Genomic DNA, 17,234 nt, shown 5'->3' with positions numbered 1-17,234 from the left:
AAACAGACTTCCCCTCTCCTGTATTTTCTCCGTTTTTTTCTTTATTTTGTGCCTGGAGGCTATTCTGGCAATTCAATCACCTCTACAACCACTCTCCACACAAACACTCAACCGTCCTCTAAAGATGCTCTGGCACACAATAAACGATAAAGTCACATTGGTTTGGGCCCCACACCGCCGACTCCCAGGTGGAGATTAAAGTGCGATAAGGCTCCTGTGTTTTCCACTGAGGAGCAGAGAGTTTAAGAGGGGCAGACGGAAGAGAAGATAACACACACACACACACAAAAGAAAACAACTAAAGAAAAGAAGGACAGATAGAGGGGGGATGTAGAAATAGAAAAGCAGAAAGAAAGTTGACTCTGGTTGTCTCAGAGGAGGGAAGGCAGGCGGTTAATACCGCCTGGCTGAAAATCTCTCTCATTTTGTCTTTATGAAGTTCCAATAAGTGACAACCAGCAGGGAAATAAGATGATGGAGCAGAATCAGGGCATCAGACAGTCACGTCTGCTTCCTCTCTGTCAAAGCTAAGTTGAATACAGTGCTAAATTGTGACTGTGTGGGCGCATGTCTGGAATGTGCTTAAGAGCAAACAAAGAGTTAGTGGGCTTGCATAATTTAAAATAATTATTCATCCCTGCGGTATAATAAACATTCTGCCTACATGTTGTCAATCTTTGACTTTCTAGCCATGATGCCAAGCAGCTTTGTCTGGTAAAAAGGAATCGGTGGATCTGTGTGCTTCCAAGTGTTTGCAGTTAAAGAGAAGGGACAGCGAGCTGCAGTCCTGGTTGCTTTCCAGTCAGTGTTCCGGGTTACTTTGCACAGTCACGAAACACCTGAATTAATGCAAGATTTGCGAGGTCCACACCACAAGAGAATCCATCATGCCAGGCTCCAAACTATCCCTTTGTGACCAAAATATAGCAACAGCTCAGTACTTAAGCTTGTTACATACTATACGAGACGCAAGAACTGAGTTCTTGTTCTTGAGGCTGCAAGAACAAGAAAAAACGTCTTGTTCGGCAGGTCCATACATACTCCACGAGAAGCACGTCTGCAGCGGGGAGGGATCACTGTGGGGGGGGGGGGGGGGGTGTCTGCTTTTATGTGCAATGAACCCGATTGTTACTTCCCGGCGTCTTTTTGCTCAAGATAACTTATAAGGTTACGGACGGATTTTTATAAATATTTCAAGAGTTGTTGCAAATGTAAAAATGAAAAACTGATTAAATTTTGGTGGTAATCAGGATCATCGTTTTATTAAAACGATCCGTTTTACCTGCAACAGCAAAAACGTGGAAGCAGCAACTCCGCTTCATGCTTTCTCCGTGTTAACGACGCCCACCTCCAATGTCCGACCAATCACATGATATTTCTCGGAGCTCCGCAAGAAAAAAGTTCTGCCAGCCCGGTGTGTCAAGAACTGTCTTCAAACACGTCCGCAAGAACAAAATGACGTCATTTTCTTCTCGGAGCCTCGAGAACAAGAAAAAAGTTCTCGCTTCTCGTGGAGTATGTAACAAGCGATAATATGTTCACATGAACGACTAAATAAAGGTACAGTTAAACTCCCCTATTGAACTGGACCCTAGTTATGGTTTAATTGTACGTGCCTGCATAGGTAGTAATCAACAAACTGATCAAGAAAGCTGGTTCTGTGCTTGGAGTAACTCTGGAGCCGCTGGAGCTGATTGTCCAAAGAAGAATGCTGCACAAGCTGATGAAGATGATGGAGGATTCTTCACACCCTCTCCACAACACAGTGAAGAAACAACAAAGTGTGTTCAGTGAGAGGCTTCTTCAGGTCCCACGTAAGACTGAAAGATACAGAGGATCATTTCCTGCCAGCAGCCATCAGCCTCCGGAACAAGACCCCTCAAGTCTATTATATACTACAAAAGTGAATTTCCCTTTGGAGATTAATAAAGTATTTTTCATTTCATTTTATAAACTGAAGTGTGTCTAAACACTGCAGCACGGTGGACATTAAAAACATCCTGCTTTGACTTGCTTTTTCTGTTAACAGTATTCAAATATCTACTACCAGCCAAAAAATTGGCCACACTTACCCACTGTATTTAATTGAAAAGCATGTCCAAACTTTTGACTGGTGCTGTATTGTTATTTACTGCGCAGTCATTGTCCAGAAGTTGGCTAGCTGGTGATTTTGGTGACGGTGACGGGGTTCTGTGCCGTACAAGAATGATGGCGACATCGGTACTCTTTTGAAGTGTGTTTTATTCCCAAGTGCAGCAGTATATGCAGTGCTCCTGACCAAATATGTACAATATGTACACTATTTACACTATGTACATGGATTTTCCACACAAATTTCTCCAAAGCCAGTTTGCCAATATCCAACCTACTCTCCACCCTTTCCTGCTCTGAATGAGTCCCTTATAAACCTAATGCTCCTCCCCTAACAGGAAGCTTCTCAATTAACATGATTTGTCTTCTATTCCTATTGGTTCCATTCACAAATATTTAAATAGATACATTCCACACCAGATACATTTAAACCTTGTTGACATCACAATAATTAATTCTTTACAGCAACATTAAACCCCACAATACGTTTTCAGGGCGTCACGTGACGTGACATCACTGACGCATTGCGGCATCTATCTGCATTTTAAGCAAAGCCGGACGGAAAAAAAAACAATGTCTCTGTTTCTTCTAGTTTCAGACGGTCCTTGGTTTGTTTACGTCACCAGTGGCTGTTCCTTTTCACTGACTTGTTCCATCAGATTTTGGATGATTAGTGTGGTTTGTAAACAGTCGGTTGCAACGCACTGCCCATCATCCATGGTAAAATCTGGCCTGTGTGTGTAAAAAACAAAACATGTAAATGAAGTGCAACTAGTTGGTTAAAAAGCAAAGTTTTTGGACAAGCAGAACATTCAGAGTCTGACAATCACTAAAGTTATTAAAGTTCTTCCTTCGGGAAAGTAGACGCTTGATCAAAATTTCATGGCAATCCAGCGGCTGCACTGAAATTTAATTCCTAGACCACTTAAACTGACCTCACAGTGGAACTTCACGAAGAGTCAGAAAATCAACAGAATTGTATGGAAGTATGCTACGAGCTTTATGGACACCTGCACAGTTTTTTCCCCGACACCAAATCCACACGTGGCATCCCACTGACTGAAGAAATTATTCTTGTGGCTGTCCACAACCATCCAGTGTTCTTTGGGAGAGACAGGAGTACTTGTTTTAAAGCACTGTGTTTTTTTTTTTGTTTGTTTGTTTGTTTGTTTGTTTTTATGTTAACAGAAAACATAAAAGCTTCATCAATAAAATTGGTTTTGATTTAAGTCGTGAACACATTAGTGTTCATTACTTCATTACTGAGATTTCCCATCCAGTCTCAAAGCTATTCCAAATTAACAATAGTTACTTATGTTTAAATTATTCACTATAATTGGCATATCTACATTTAAAAGTTAGTGTTTGTCCAATCATAATGAAATATATTATAATAAAACATAACATTTTTGTGACTGGCAGTGATTTTGGACATTGAACCCTTCATCTGCATCACACAGAAAGGCTTAGTTCTTTAACAATAGACTATTTATCATACTTTGAATGGCCTTAACGTTGATATTTTCATTTATCTTTGCATCAAATAAGCTTTTTTTTTTTTTGTCAGCAGTCAGTATTCCAGAGAAAGTATATGTTAATACAATATGTTATTATAGTGTCATGCCACAATGTTTTCTCAACATTTACCATTTGGGTTCGAATATCCAGCCCTGACCAGACACTTTGGTAAGAGTGAAACACCAATGAAACAGAAATTAAAGCACTGATTAATAAATTATCTAATTTTTCTGATTGTATGAGGCATACAGTTTGGTGCTTGGTTTAGTAATTTTGTTAAAGACTACCAAGCCCCTTCAACACCTATGGGTGACTTTTCAGCATGCTTTGTGTAACTCAACAGTAACACATGACTTTTGTCATTGCTATTTTATGAAATGTTCAATGTTTCAGTATTTAGTTATTTTCATGCCCATTAGCCTATAAGCCTTTTGTGAATGCTCCTTTTATACCCAATCATGACACCCACATGTTTCCAATGAACCTGTTCACCTTTCAAACATGTGTTTTAACATGGGCACAGGTGTCCAAGCTTTTTATACCATGTGAAAAAAGTTTATCATAACATTAAATATTTGTTTTTGTGGTGTATTCAACTAAATAAACATTACAAAGGACTTGCAAAGCTTTTTTTTTTTTTAAGTTTTACACAACGTTCCAACTTCACTGGAATGTATTTGTTATATTATCATAAATATCTTTTTTTTTAACTTATTGTTTAAGACAGTTTTTGAGACAAACTAAAACAAGGTGTTATTGACAGTGAAAATGCTATTTTTTTTCTCTGTTTGCACCAAAGAGTTCAATTTTTAATGCAATCTTATAATTGGAATAACCCAACAACCGTAATTTCTTGGCTGTAAAGCACAGCTGAACATAAGCCACATCTGCAGCCGAGCGTACGACGGCTCTTTTTGCATCTTCAACAGCCACATCCATCACCTTTTACTTAAATGCTGTATCATATGCATTTCTCTATGTGTGTTCCATGGTGAGCGTGTGTGCATGAAGGAAAAAAAATGGCTGGTTAGCCAGGAAAAATCAATACATTAGGCCCATCGTTATTAAAGCCACAAGATTTAAATTGTGTAAAAAAATGTTGCGGCTTATAGCCCGTAAATTATGACACTCAGAATGTCCTTATTTGTCCTAAAAGATCCCATTAAAAAAACAAAAAAAAAACTGTAAAAATCCTAATTATATGTGTTACTGATTATTTTACTACCTCATAAGGTTATGCAGTGTGTTTTATGTATTTATTGGGTGTAATTTGCTAAAATTGTGTGTAAATGGAAAATGCAAATATTTACTGAGATTCCTTCAACTGTTACTTGTTTAAAAAAAAAATGCAGGGACATGAAACACATGTTTGTATGTTTCCATGTTTTAAACAAAAAGAATTACTTCTCTGATGATGACAAAGAAAAGCAGTAGGGAAATGAGAAAAGCAGACACGTCTTCACACAAAAGGAAGCAGTTTTTGTCAAAGGACTCTCAAAAAGCATTTCCTCAGATTGAACACATTTAAAATGGATTTCTATTCCACCAGTCCAGATCAATGAATTCCAGAATAGCGCCCATAAGGGACTTCCTGTAATACTTCAGGTCTGATTGTAAGTGCTTCACTGGCAAGCTGCGACTGGCAGACCACCGTTGCCAGTGAAAAGTAAATGTGGTATTAGGAATTCAGCTTGTGGTTCAGCTCGAGCTACTTTCTCCACCTCCTGCCTGCTTTGCTCCTCGCTGTCCCTGCAGGAGCTCGCTCCACCTGTCCTCTCACTAGCCGCTAAGCTATCCTAGCACTTTTATCTCTTTTTGTCTCAGCTGGATGGTCGGATGCTTGGGAAATCTGACAGAGGAGAACAAACGTGACAACACAAGCCACTCATCTTAACCCCACCACAACCCCTCAAAACTCTCTTACCGCTTCCCATTCTTCTGTCACTCCTCCACCCCCCCCCCCCCCCCCTACCTGTTGTCCTTTTATCTCCTCCAACCTCTCATCTACCCCCTTCCTCTCTCGTAGTCTCTCTTCTCACCATGCTCCTTCTCTCTCCATATCACTTATGACTCGGCTGCAGGCGGTGCTGCTCTGCACTTAAGGACTCATCTGCTACAGCGTAGAGATAAACCTGGCTTCAGAAGAGAGTGTTGAGTTTCTGAGAACTGAGTATCTAGACCTCAGATGACTCAGGTTAGGAGGCCTAAAGTAACTAATGTTTGATTCAGGAGGATTTTAGGAATGATTTGGACTGTGCTGTAATTTTGGCATTGTACCAAAATCCACACAGATTAATGTTTAGAGTGAAAAATCAAATGAAACGTTTTGTTTTGGTGTAGACTGGGTGTTTACCGTGGCGAGATCCAGATCATGATGGAGTACTCGCTATTTTTTTTTTTGTGAAATAATGTGGGTAATTGTTTCACTAAAAATGTAAGCGCTCATGATGTTTAAACTTTATCACAAACCTATTTTGTTATGTTGTTTTCTGAAGTGAAACACTTCATGAGCATCTTTGTATCACCAGGGGTTCTTCATAATCGTCACTTTCATGGCTGTGTTGGATGAGATTTTTTGTTTTTTTGTCGTTATTGTTTTTGTTGGATTATTTTTTTATGCACCTGAAAATACTTGCTTTTCATGAACAAACCAAATAACCTTGATATCGTCAAGTAACAATCTGGTGTACTAACTACACTGTTGAATTTCAAACATGAGAGATGTCCTGTTTTATTTGTTATTGCATTTTACACTGCCTAACTCAATATGGAACATTTTAATCCTTGAACAGTGTGGTCTATGTGTGATGGGGTCAAATGCATGGGTTTTAAATTCAATTATTTTATTACATGTGTTTTTATCTTTCCTGTTTGACTACATTGAACCAAGGTGGCCGGGAGGACCCTTCTTTTTTACCCGTTTTTATTTTCTTTATTTATTTTTATTTCAACACGCCCCGGCCACCCCTGTGTTACATATGTCCACACAGCCTTCTAATTTAACCTTTTTTTTTTTTTTTTACCTCCTTTTTTCATTCAGATCACCCATTCCTCAGGCCTGCCTGGTTGAAGCTTAAGCACACAGCAGCGAATACATCTAACTTTTATCAAGGTTATGATGTTTGCTTTCTGTTGTAGCAACTTCCTGGCTAGAAAGCAGGTTGTGAACTACAGCACTACACAACTGCATTGGATTGCACTGAAAGATGATTGTATTATTTTGCTTTTATTGATTTCTTTGTTCCGCTGCCTCCTTGTAGCACACACTTCACCTAGACGGACCTCTAAACCAGCTACAAAGTGTTTGTTAATTTATCCTGCTCTGGGTTGGACTGCTGAGTAGTTTGATCTATCTGCACTCTTTCTATCAAACATTCATGGTACATGCTTAAAGTAAAGGGCTGAATCAAATTAAGTTTTAATTCAAACTTTGAGTTGAGAGATAGAAAGCATGACAAGAAAATAAGCAGGAGGCCTTGACCATGTTTTACCTCCACATGTTTACATTAATAATAAAATGAAAGCTTGGTACTATTTTTTTTTTTTTGTTTTTTTTTTTTGTTTTTAAAGTGCTTTTGTTTTGCAATGTTTTCTCTCTGACGGAGCTGTAATTGCTTTCCTGTGTGCACCACGTTCCTCAAAGCTTGTCTGAGGAGGAAGCTCACTCTGGTTCATAAGGCCACACCAGTAGGTGTTTTATCAAAAACATCTAACATATGCTGAGGTCTGTCATCTGGCTGCTGAGACTAAAGGCCATCACTGCAGAACTTTATGTAGCAGCACTTAACGTAACTAAGCATGGTATTAGTTTAGGTAGGGCAGGAAGTCAAGTTTAGTCTGCTATGCTTAGTGCGTCTGCTCATATTAACTATCTCAGTGCTTATTAGGTAAAGGCTCAGCGGATTTCCACAACACATTTATGTCACAACTTCAGGTCAAGTTGAGTGATTTAAACTGCTTCAGCCTTTCTACCTTTGCTGATCCACACATTTTTTTTTCATCATACACCTGTGTTATTGCAGTTCATTGTGTTTTACCGCTGGTATTCCAGCCTCAACAACAGCTTGAACAAAACACAACCAGTCAAAAGTCTGGACACACTTTCCTAATAGATATGATAACTAAGGTTTTAATAAAAGCTTTGGATATGTAAAAACCCTGTTGAAAGATGCAATGAGGGTTTGGAGTAAATAAAGTTTTATGCTTTCTCATGCAGAGTTCCACTTGCAAAACTCTTATACACAGATGTCCGTTGAACTTTATAACTTTTGTTTAAGTTGCTGTTTGTAGCCTTTGCTAAACTAAAGTGATCTTGCTACCTTTGTCAAGCTGTCCTCGCTTCATGTGCTTTATTGCATAACTGTCCAGGTTATGTTCATTGCTCTTATAGTTATGGGTAGTCTAGCCAACTATTACTTATGTAGCAATGAGGATGTTACCTGATGCACTGAGAAGTACCTCGCTCTATTTTTCTAATATATTAATGTATAAATATAGGCCAATATTTGCCGTCTCTAACTTATTTCTTCTTCTTTCCGCAGGTCTTCCTGAATAAGTGCAGTTGTGCATGTTGTTCTGTCTTTCCTGTCCTTCCCCCCCCCCCCAACCAGTCGAGACAGATGGCTGCCCTCCCTGAGCCGGGTTCTGCCGGAGGTTTTCTTCCTGTTAAAGGGGAGTTTTTTTCCTTCCCACTGTCGCCGCGTGCATGCTCAGGATGGGGGATTGGATCGAAGTCATGACTCGATGCAATCAGTTGGTTTCTATTATAGGATATGTATGAACTGGCTCGAAATTATGTGTATGTTGATTCGTGTATGTACAGTGGGGCTCCAAAGTTTGGGCACCCCTGGTAAAAATTTATTTTAATGTGCCAAAAAGAAGCTAACAAAAGATGGAACATCTCCAAAAGGTGTCAAATTAGAGATTAGACATTATAACATGTCAAAAGAAGTTCGATCTTATTTCCATCATTTTAACTTTTAAAATAACAGAAAACAAAAAATGGCCTTTGCAAAAGAATAGTTAGTACCTTCTATTCCCCCGTTTGGCAAGTATGACAGCTTGTAAACGCTTTTCATAGCCAGCCAGCCCTTTCGAATCTTGTTTGAAGTATCTTCACCCATTTCTTTCTTGCAAAAGTCTTCCAGATCTTTGAGATTTCTGGGCCATCTGTGACGCACTGCTCTTTTAAGGTCTATCCATAGACTTTCAATGATGTTGAGGTCAGGTGATTGTGAAGGCCATGGCAAAACCTTCAGTTCATGCCTCTTGATGTAATCCACCCTGGATTTTGAGGTGTTTTTAGGATCATTATCCATTTGTATACGCCATCCTCTCTTTAACTGCAGCTTTTTCACAAATGGCATTAGGTTAGCATCCAAAATTTGCTCAAATCCCATTGAATCCATTTTTCCTTCTTCTCGTGACATGTTCCCTGTGCCACAGGCTGCAATACAACCCCAAAGCATAATTGATCCACCCCCATGCTTAACAGTTAGATAGAGGTTCTTTTCATTAAATTCTGTGCCCTTTCTTCTCCAAATGTACCTGTGCTCATTCCGGCCAAAAAGTTCAATTTTAACCTCATCAGTCCACAGAACTTGTTTCCAAAATGCATCAGGCTTCTCTATATGTTCCTTTGCAAACTTCAAATGCAGATTTTTGTGGTCCCAATGACCGCCATTTCTTGATTACATTCGGAACAGAGGATATAAGCATCTGAAAACGCTTTGCTATTTTCTTCCACCCTTCTCCTGCTTTGTGAGCATCAACTATTTTCAGTTTCAGTGTTCTTGACAACTGCTTAGAGGAACCCATAGTGCCGATTTTTGAGGCAAGGTCAGATGAGTCTGAGCATTTAAAACCTTTTAGATTTACATCACCTGGTCTTTCCAGACACTAACTGTAAACAATCCAGGACACTTTCATGTCTTTGTTGTCTAAGGTACTAACTCTGCAGGGTGCCCAAACTTTTACAGACGCCATATTTTGTTTTCTGTTATTTTGAAGGTTTTAATTAAGGAAATAGGATGTAACTTTTTTTTGACATGTTATAAGAATGTCTAAACTGTACTTTGATGCCTTTTCGAGATTTTCCATCTTTTTAAAGCTCCTTATTTGCACATTAAAATAAATTTTTACCAGGGGTGCCCAAACTTTGGAGCCCCACTGTAACGTGCCCTGTGACAACACTGTTGTGAAGTGGCGCAATACAAATAAAGTTGAACTGAAAAAACTGAATTATTGTTGCAGCCATTATTAGCATGAACATGCTGCAGACATGAGTAAGAGTCCATTTGATTCGTCAAACAAAGCACGAGTGTATAGCAGCTTTCAGAGCAACATCAGATAAGATCCTTGAAATAAATACACAAATAAAATGACTACTATTTATTTATTGTATTGCAGCGGTCTAATATGAAGATGCATTTTCTGTATTGTGCAGCTTTTCATATTTTTTTGCAACGCAGAGCAGTTTGAGCAGTGGGCTGCTCCTGGTTGTGTTGCTGCTTTTGTGTTATTCTTTACTGGAAAACGCAGACTCATGTAGTTAAAAAAGTGTTAGACAAATATTTTCCAGTGTAGCTGTTCTCTGAGCTATTTAACTGTATGTCTTTACTGATTTCACTTTTGCAATGTTTCATCCTTGTTGTTAAACTGGACGTTGCCTTGTCCTACCTGGAGCTAACTGTTAGCCAAACAACATTTACAGGTAAGTATTATAAAGTTAAATGCCCATCAGGATGGCAACATGAGCAAACAGAAAGGCACAATACTCACGAAAACAGACATAACAGCAAAAGTAAAGATAATTAACTTTCTGAAAAGAGAAACTTTGTTCAACTGAATTTCTAATATCTAGACTTTAGCTGTTGTTTTCACTAATAGAAAGCAGATGTGGAACTAATGGAAGCAGATAGCTGCAGGCTGAGAGCAACTTTCTCTGCATATAGAGCTGATCTGCCTGCCTCTGATAAGGTCAAACCATTCAGATAGTGTATGTCACCGTGATTGCAAGGCAAACACTTCAGGTCTCCATGTAAACAGAAAGATGAAGACAAGATGTTTTCTTCAAAATATGTAATTCTGAGCTGCAAAAAGTTTTAAGTGTTATGCTGTCTGTGACAAAATAATGATGATAATCATATATTTGTTGACTACATTATTAGTATATTGTGATATTGCTGATTTCTTTTCAAGCTCAGTGACGGATTTCACACTTGATCTTTCATGACTTTGTAAATGTTTGCAGACAATGAAGAACAGAAGCTTCCTTATGGATATTCAGGCAAGCAGCTAGAGCTTTGCTGCGTAAATTATATCTATTATAATTCAGTCATGTTGGAGATGGCGGCCTGAACCTAAAATGAAAGTGAAAAAACAGCACTGAATAGATAATCATCACATGAAAACCATATATGATTTACATGTAGTGCATGTGGAACATGTCATAATCTGAAGCGACATCTTCTCACAATGCAGCACTTCAATATATCAGGAGCTTTCATGATGTCACACTGACATTAAATTTGCAATGAAGACAGAAAACCAAATGCTAAACATGCTGAGAGAACTAATAACAAATGCAAGCAAGATGTGTGGCAATCAATAAATTAGGTCCAGGTGGGTAATGTTGTTACATGTAATAAACTATCTCAATGTCCTTGTGATGAACTGGCAACGTGTCCGGGATGTGTCCTGCCTCTCACCTGCTCATTGTTGCATCAGGCTCCAGTTTCCCACAACCGCAAAATGGACTAAACAGCACAGATCAATGGATCATCTCAATGAAAAAAACAGGATGTCTTACTTATAAACACAGCATAAAACAATTGCATGTTCTCCCTATGTGTGGGTTCGCTCCAGATCCGGCTGCCTCCCACCCACAGGACTCAAGTGTTAGGTTAATTGCTATAGTTAACTGATCATTTCTCATATGTTACATGTAAGTTGCTTTGGATAAAATAATTTGCCAAATGATTGTAGGCTAGATAAGACTAGGAGGTTTACCAAAAAAAAAGAAAAAGGTTACAAAACCACCACAGCCATCTGATGGAGGTGAAATACTGCTTTGTCTCTTTGCAGGGGGACTTAGGGTGATTCTCAATTCTCCCTCTTCCCCCTTCCACTGAGCCCTATCCCTCTATGTTGCGCAATCATGTGGGGGGAAGGGGTATCCCAATTCTCCTTTGGACAAAGGCCAAGGGGGAAGGGTGAGGGCTACACACCCCTTAAAGTGAAGATTTTCCAGGACCACACTTCATTGAAGAAGAGGTAAAAGCATGCAGCTGCCAATTACTAGCTCCTGTACAGCACGTTCACCGGCAACATGTATACCAATGCTGAAACAGAGGTTTACAAACTTAAATATTTTCAGCATTAAAATATGATTGAATAAACAAGGCTGAAATTACAGCATTTTATTTTACAATCGTATGTTCTGCTCTGTGAAAGTTTGCTACAGTTAGCACAAGAAGCTAGCATTTGCTGAACTGCTGGTTTGATATATGAATGCATAAACCCACTGTCGCTGTTTTCTTTCAGTGACAATCATCTACATGTTGTATCATTTCCTTTACTTTTTTGCACAGTGCTAAATTGTATCGTATGTTTTAACGAGGGACACCAGAACACACGAGGGCACTTATCCGCTACAGAGCAGAAAAAGAGGAGTTTATTGTTTACGTTCCTGTTCTTGTACTAATTTCTGTTAAAAAGCCTCTATTAAGTTATAATTACATAAAGAAGTTACACGTGCAATTCCCATGTTGTGAATACAATGTCTGCAAAACAACGTTCAAGGGCATTAAAATTTTCATACAATTACTACTACAGTCTGTATTTATATCTACATTTAAAAAAAAAAAAAAAACAAGCTATGCATATGTATCTCATAGACAACTTGTATCTGACCCTTGTAATGGAATGCATTGTACTAATGAAAACAAACAAAAAATTTCTACTTTAATACAGAACATCCATAAGAGAGGTGTGGTTGGAAGGAAAGGTGACTGGCCAACAAGCAGACAAAAAATGGGAGATATACCGATTGCCCAGACAACAGAAAGTAGCACAGCTGATGACAACGGCATCTTGGAAAACAATCACTCATCGCCTCTGTTTGCAGAGCAGCGAGAGTGCTGCAGCTTGATGACGTCTAGTGACGTGTAGTGGTGTCCCATTTCTTAGGGGAACATTTTCACCACTTGACACTTACCCCTCCACTGGGGGGCCAAGGGATAGGGCTAGGACTAGTGTTAGGGGTAGGGGTAAAAGATAGAATTGAGACTCAGCCTTTATTGCAAGTTGGATGTATTGTTTGCTTATCTGTCTATAAAAAAGTGATTTGCTGAAATTTTTCTAAAATATGTGTCAGAAACTGCACCGGTTGCGACAAACTGCACAATGACAGCAGGAAGTGTTTTACAGATTTAATAGTTACTACGATGAACTTCGGGGTCCTAGCAGGTTCATTTCCAAGCACTGGACAGATCAAGACGAGACATTCCTTTTGTTTTCAGTTTTTATTCTAAGCTATCGATCTGGCTGTGACTCGAGTGAGTCGTACTGAATATCTCATCTAAATCATTTTATTTTTAAAAAAAAGAAAAAAAAGAAGCGGGTGCATGTTTATTTGCAAAAACAGTTTGTCATCGATCATAGCCAGAACTTATTCAGACTGTACAATGTAGAGGTGAAAACAAATTATTCCAGTCTCTTGGAGCATGATTGATGCCTGCATTTTGAAGTTTCACTTTAAAAATCAGCAGGTATATATTGGTAAACCTTGAAACAGTCGCAGATCTTATCTTCAGATGCTCTGCACATCTAGAAATACACCCTGCAAAGCTCCACAGGCCAAAGGAGAATGTGGTTAGCAGTAGCTTCACTGCACACGACAAGGTCAAGGCACCGAGGGCCTGTATATGTCGCATTGATTATCAGGCACTTGGCGCTACAACAAGCTAACCATCCTAACAGACTTGTAGGCTGCAAACTACATAAATAGAGACTGACAGGAGAAACACTGCTTGGTACTTAACAGACAGGTGTGGCTGTCAAATAGTGTGGGTAAAGACAGTAAGTCTGATGGACACAATGCCAGCCAGGCAAACTAAACACAGAGCTGAAAATCTTCCTTTACCAGAGCAGGAAAGAGGAGAAGCAGATATAAAAACAGTCAAGCTGACAGAGGAATGGCAGACTACACAAGAAAAACACACAGAGAAAGAATAAATTACACAATGTACAGAAATGACTTTGGTGAGGTGGAAATAATAAGCTGTGGTGGCTGGACATGAAAAAAAGAGCCTGGTTTGTGGTGTGTGAATAACAAGAACGTGTTGGGAGAATAAGTTAGGCGAAGAAAGGACAGTTCCTTATGCAGAGATATTGCTTTGAACTCAACTGGACTAAATTAGGCTGCTGCTTTTAAAGCAGTGGAAGACTTTTGAAAATCCAGAAGCTGCCACCAGCCCAGCATAAATAATATATTGAAGAGTTTATTTAAATTTAGCAATAAGAAAAACAGCAATATGATATCATATTCCTTTCTCTTCTCCATTGCCTTCCTTAGCAAGGCAGCCAAAGACTGAAAAAAAAAAAAGAAACTGCCCCCCTCCATCTGTTGGATATGCAGCACATTTCTGATTTTACCTCAGACAAATGAACCTTCACTCTCACTCATAATCAGCAAGCTACATGCTCAATAAATCTGCAAATATAAGGTAGCAAATGTATTTGTTTTTCTGTGTCTGTTACATAAAGACATAAATATCCTAAAATCACCAGGCTCTCATCTGTGATTGTGCTTACCTTTTTTTTTTTTTTTTTGCTTAAATCACATTTGCGATCCAGTTTCTAAAGGAATATAAATGCATGTTACATCCTTGGAGCCTTTGAAATGTATTAATTGGAACCTTATTATGCATGCATTGCAATATTTTCATGATTTCACACATACCATGGACCAGTGCAGCTTTTTCACATTCTGGTCAGATTTCATTGCACACATTGTGTAGATATTCTCTCCAAAGTTTAATTACAAGATGTCCTTGGGTTTAAAAAAAAAAAAAAAAAAAAAAAAAAAAAAATCCATTTTTTGTACATCCAGAATTTAATTAATTCATAAACAATGTGAACCTTCAAGTGATAAAGCCAATTCTGTGGCATTTCCCTTATCAATGTTCCGTTTTCTGTTGACAGGTATTAAAAATAATTAGTTCAAGTGTCTCGGCACCCAGGCAATTCTTTGACTTCAATTATTCTTACAACTCAGTTCCAAGAAACTCAACTTTAAGGTTGGCATGAGCTATTGCTTTCTGTGTAGGCAACTGACATTTTGTTTTTACGAAGGACAGTTTCTTTGGTGCCCTGCAATGGACTGGCGAGCTGTCCAGGGTGTACCCTACCTTCGCCCATAGACAGTTGGGATAGGCTCCAGCTTCCCCACGACCCTGGATTGGATTAAGTGGTTTAGAATATGAATGAATGAATGAATGAATGAGTTTCTTTGGTATCACCGTCAGTAACATGGGTACCAATAGCATGTTTGACCAATTCAACCAGTCTTTCAGTAAATATTTAGTAAAAATATTTACTAAATATTTACTAAATGTCCAATCCTAAAATATACTGTCATTAGATTATTAGCAAGAAGAATAGTTGTTAAGATGCAAATTATTCATTCAAAATGTGACATGTTACACTTCATCATTCAGACCAAAATGACCATGTGGCTGTTTAAAGCAGTTTCCAGCCCTAGTGGTCATAATAGGAACTGCATATAAAGATCAGACCAAAGATCAAGCCGTAAAGCAGCGAGGAAGGAGAAAGTAATTTAAAAAAAAAAAGGATTTTTATTGACTGTAATTGAAATCAATTGAAAGGAATTAACCAGCTGGCCATGAAGAGATGTTAGCTAAATATAACAAAACTTAAACGTGTAACTTACGGGGTCAAACACAACTGAGGAAAACTGACCTAACACTGAGACACACGAGGGTAACTTATATAGCTGTTTGACAAACCCCTACCCACTATGATCTGGCGGCACACAGCGGCACATAGAGCCTGATGAGCAGGCACCTGGTTTTAAGGCTCTTTTGCCTTCTGCCAGGGAACGAATCCTGCCCCACGATAATAACTCAACACAGGACACATGGTAAACAAAATACATAACCTTCAAAGATATACTCCGAACCACCACTGCAATGTAAACATGAAAAATAATCATATGTAATATTTGTCTGTAATGTGAGAAACAAATGTGAGAAACATATAATTTTGGGGCTTCAGTCGTCACAGGGTACATTAACATTATTGGTTGCATTATAATAAAAAAAAAAAATGCATTTCAGCCTTTACCACAATTTGCTTTCAATTATTGTTCAGCTGTTTTGATTTCTGTAAAAACATAAATAACTGAATACAAGTCAGACTTGAACATCCAATTCTCATATAATACTGATTTAGTGACACAATTGTTCCATCTAAATCCCTGTTACCCGACTATAATCGACTGTACCTCTGACATTGTAGCTTCCTTAAGGGCAGACTTGGGGGTGGATGTCCAACGTGGGAACAGTCATGTAAGTTAAGTATTCCCATTTTTTTTTTTTTTTTTTTTTTTTACCTTTAGGAATTTTTTAGCATAATTACATGTGGTTATGGGGTGTATTAAAATGTGTAGATAGAATAACTTGTTTTAATGTTTAAATGAACAAGAATGTCTCAGAATGCTGTAAAAATACCAATTATACGCGACTCAAACGTTACCGAACAGTAACACAACTTTGTGTTAAGGTTTATTACTTACATAAAAGTTAGAGAATAAGCTGAGTAGTTGATAAAAGTAGTGCAGGAACTATACCATAATCTCAACTTTGGTATGGACTCATTAGTCTTCTGAGAATCCAGATAAGAAAAGCAAAATAAAACATGCTTCAGTTTGAATTGTCTGCTAAAAATAAGGATGCAGGATATACATATGTAATAAGCATAAGCATTCCTCTGTGACATTTGCTGTGAATGTGGAGAGAAAATGATTCATTACTGAACTCCTTTCTTTAGCCTGGAGCCAAATAGTTTATGCTGGCAGCATTTAGTATAGAAACAAAGCAACATGGGAATCAAGCAATTATGTGGAGATGCTGCTGTATATCATGCTGTGGTGCGTCTCTGCCTCTGCCTTCTCTGTGGCTACACATCACACAGATGAGGGTAATAACCAATAAAGATGAAGATATTCAACCACGTGTGGGAAAAGCTTGAATAGGTGATCATACTCAGTTGATACAAAGTTGAATTAAAACCATCTCTCTTGCCAGATTGGTATGAAAAGACTGTGATTTTAGCTCTGGTTTAAAGCTTGCAGAGACGTATTCATTCTGAAAAAGGAAGAATGAAAAAAAAAAACACACAGCACACAGCAAATTCAACAGCAATATACTTAATTATTCATTGTGCTGCGCCATTCACTGATGATGTTGTACACACAAAGTCCATTATGCTAGGCAGTGTCAAAAAGCATGTAAAAGACCTCTAAATGTAATTTGACAGACACACAAACAGCTTTTTTTTCCTTTGTTGTGTATTTTCTTGAAGAGGACAGTAAATGGGAGGTG

This window comes from Telmatherina bonti, assembly GCF_933228915.1.
Source record: "Telmatherina bonti genome assembly, chromosome: 4".
NCBI classification, from domain to species: Eukaryota; Metazoa; Chordata; class Actinopteri; order Atheriniformes; family Telmatherinidae; genus Telmatherina; species Telmatherina bonti.
Note: the sequence above shows the minus strand (reverse complement) of the source record.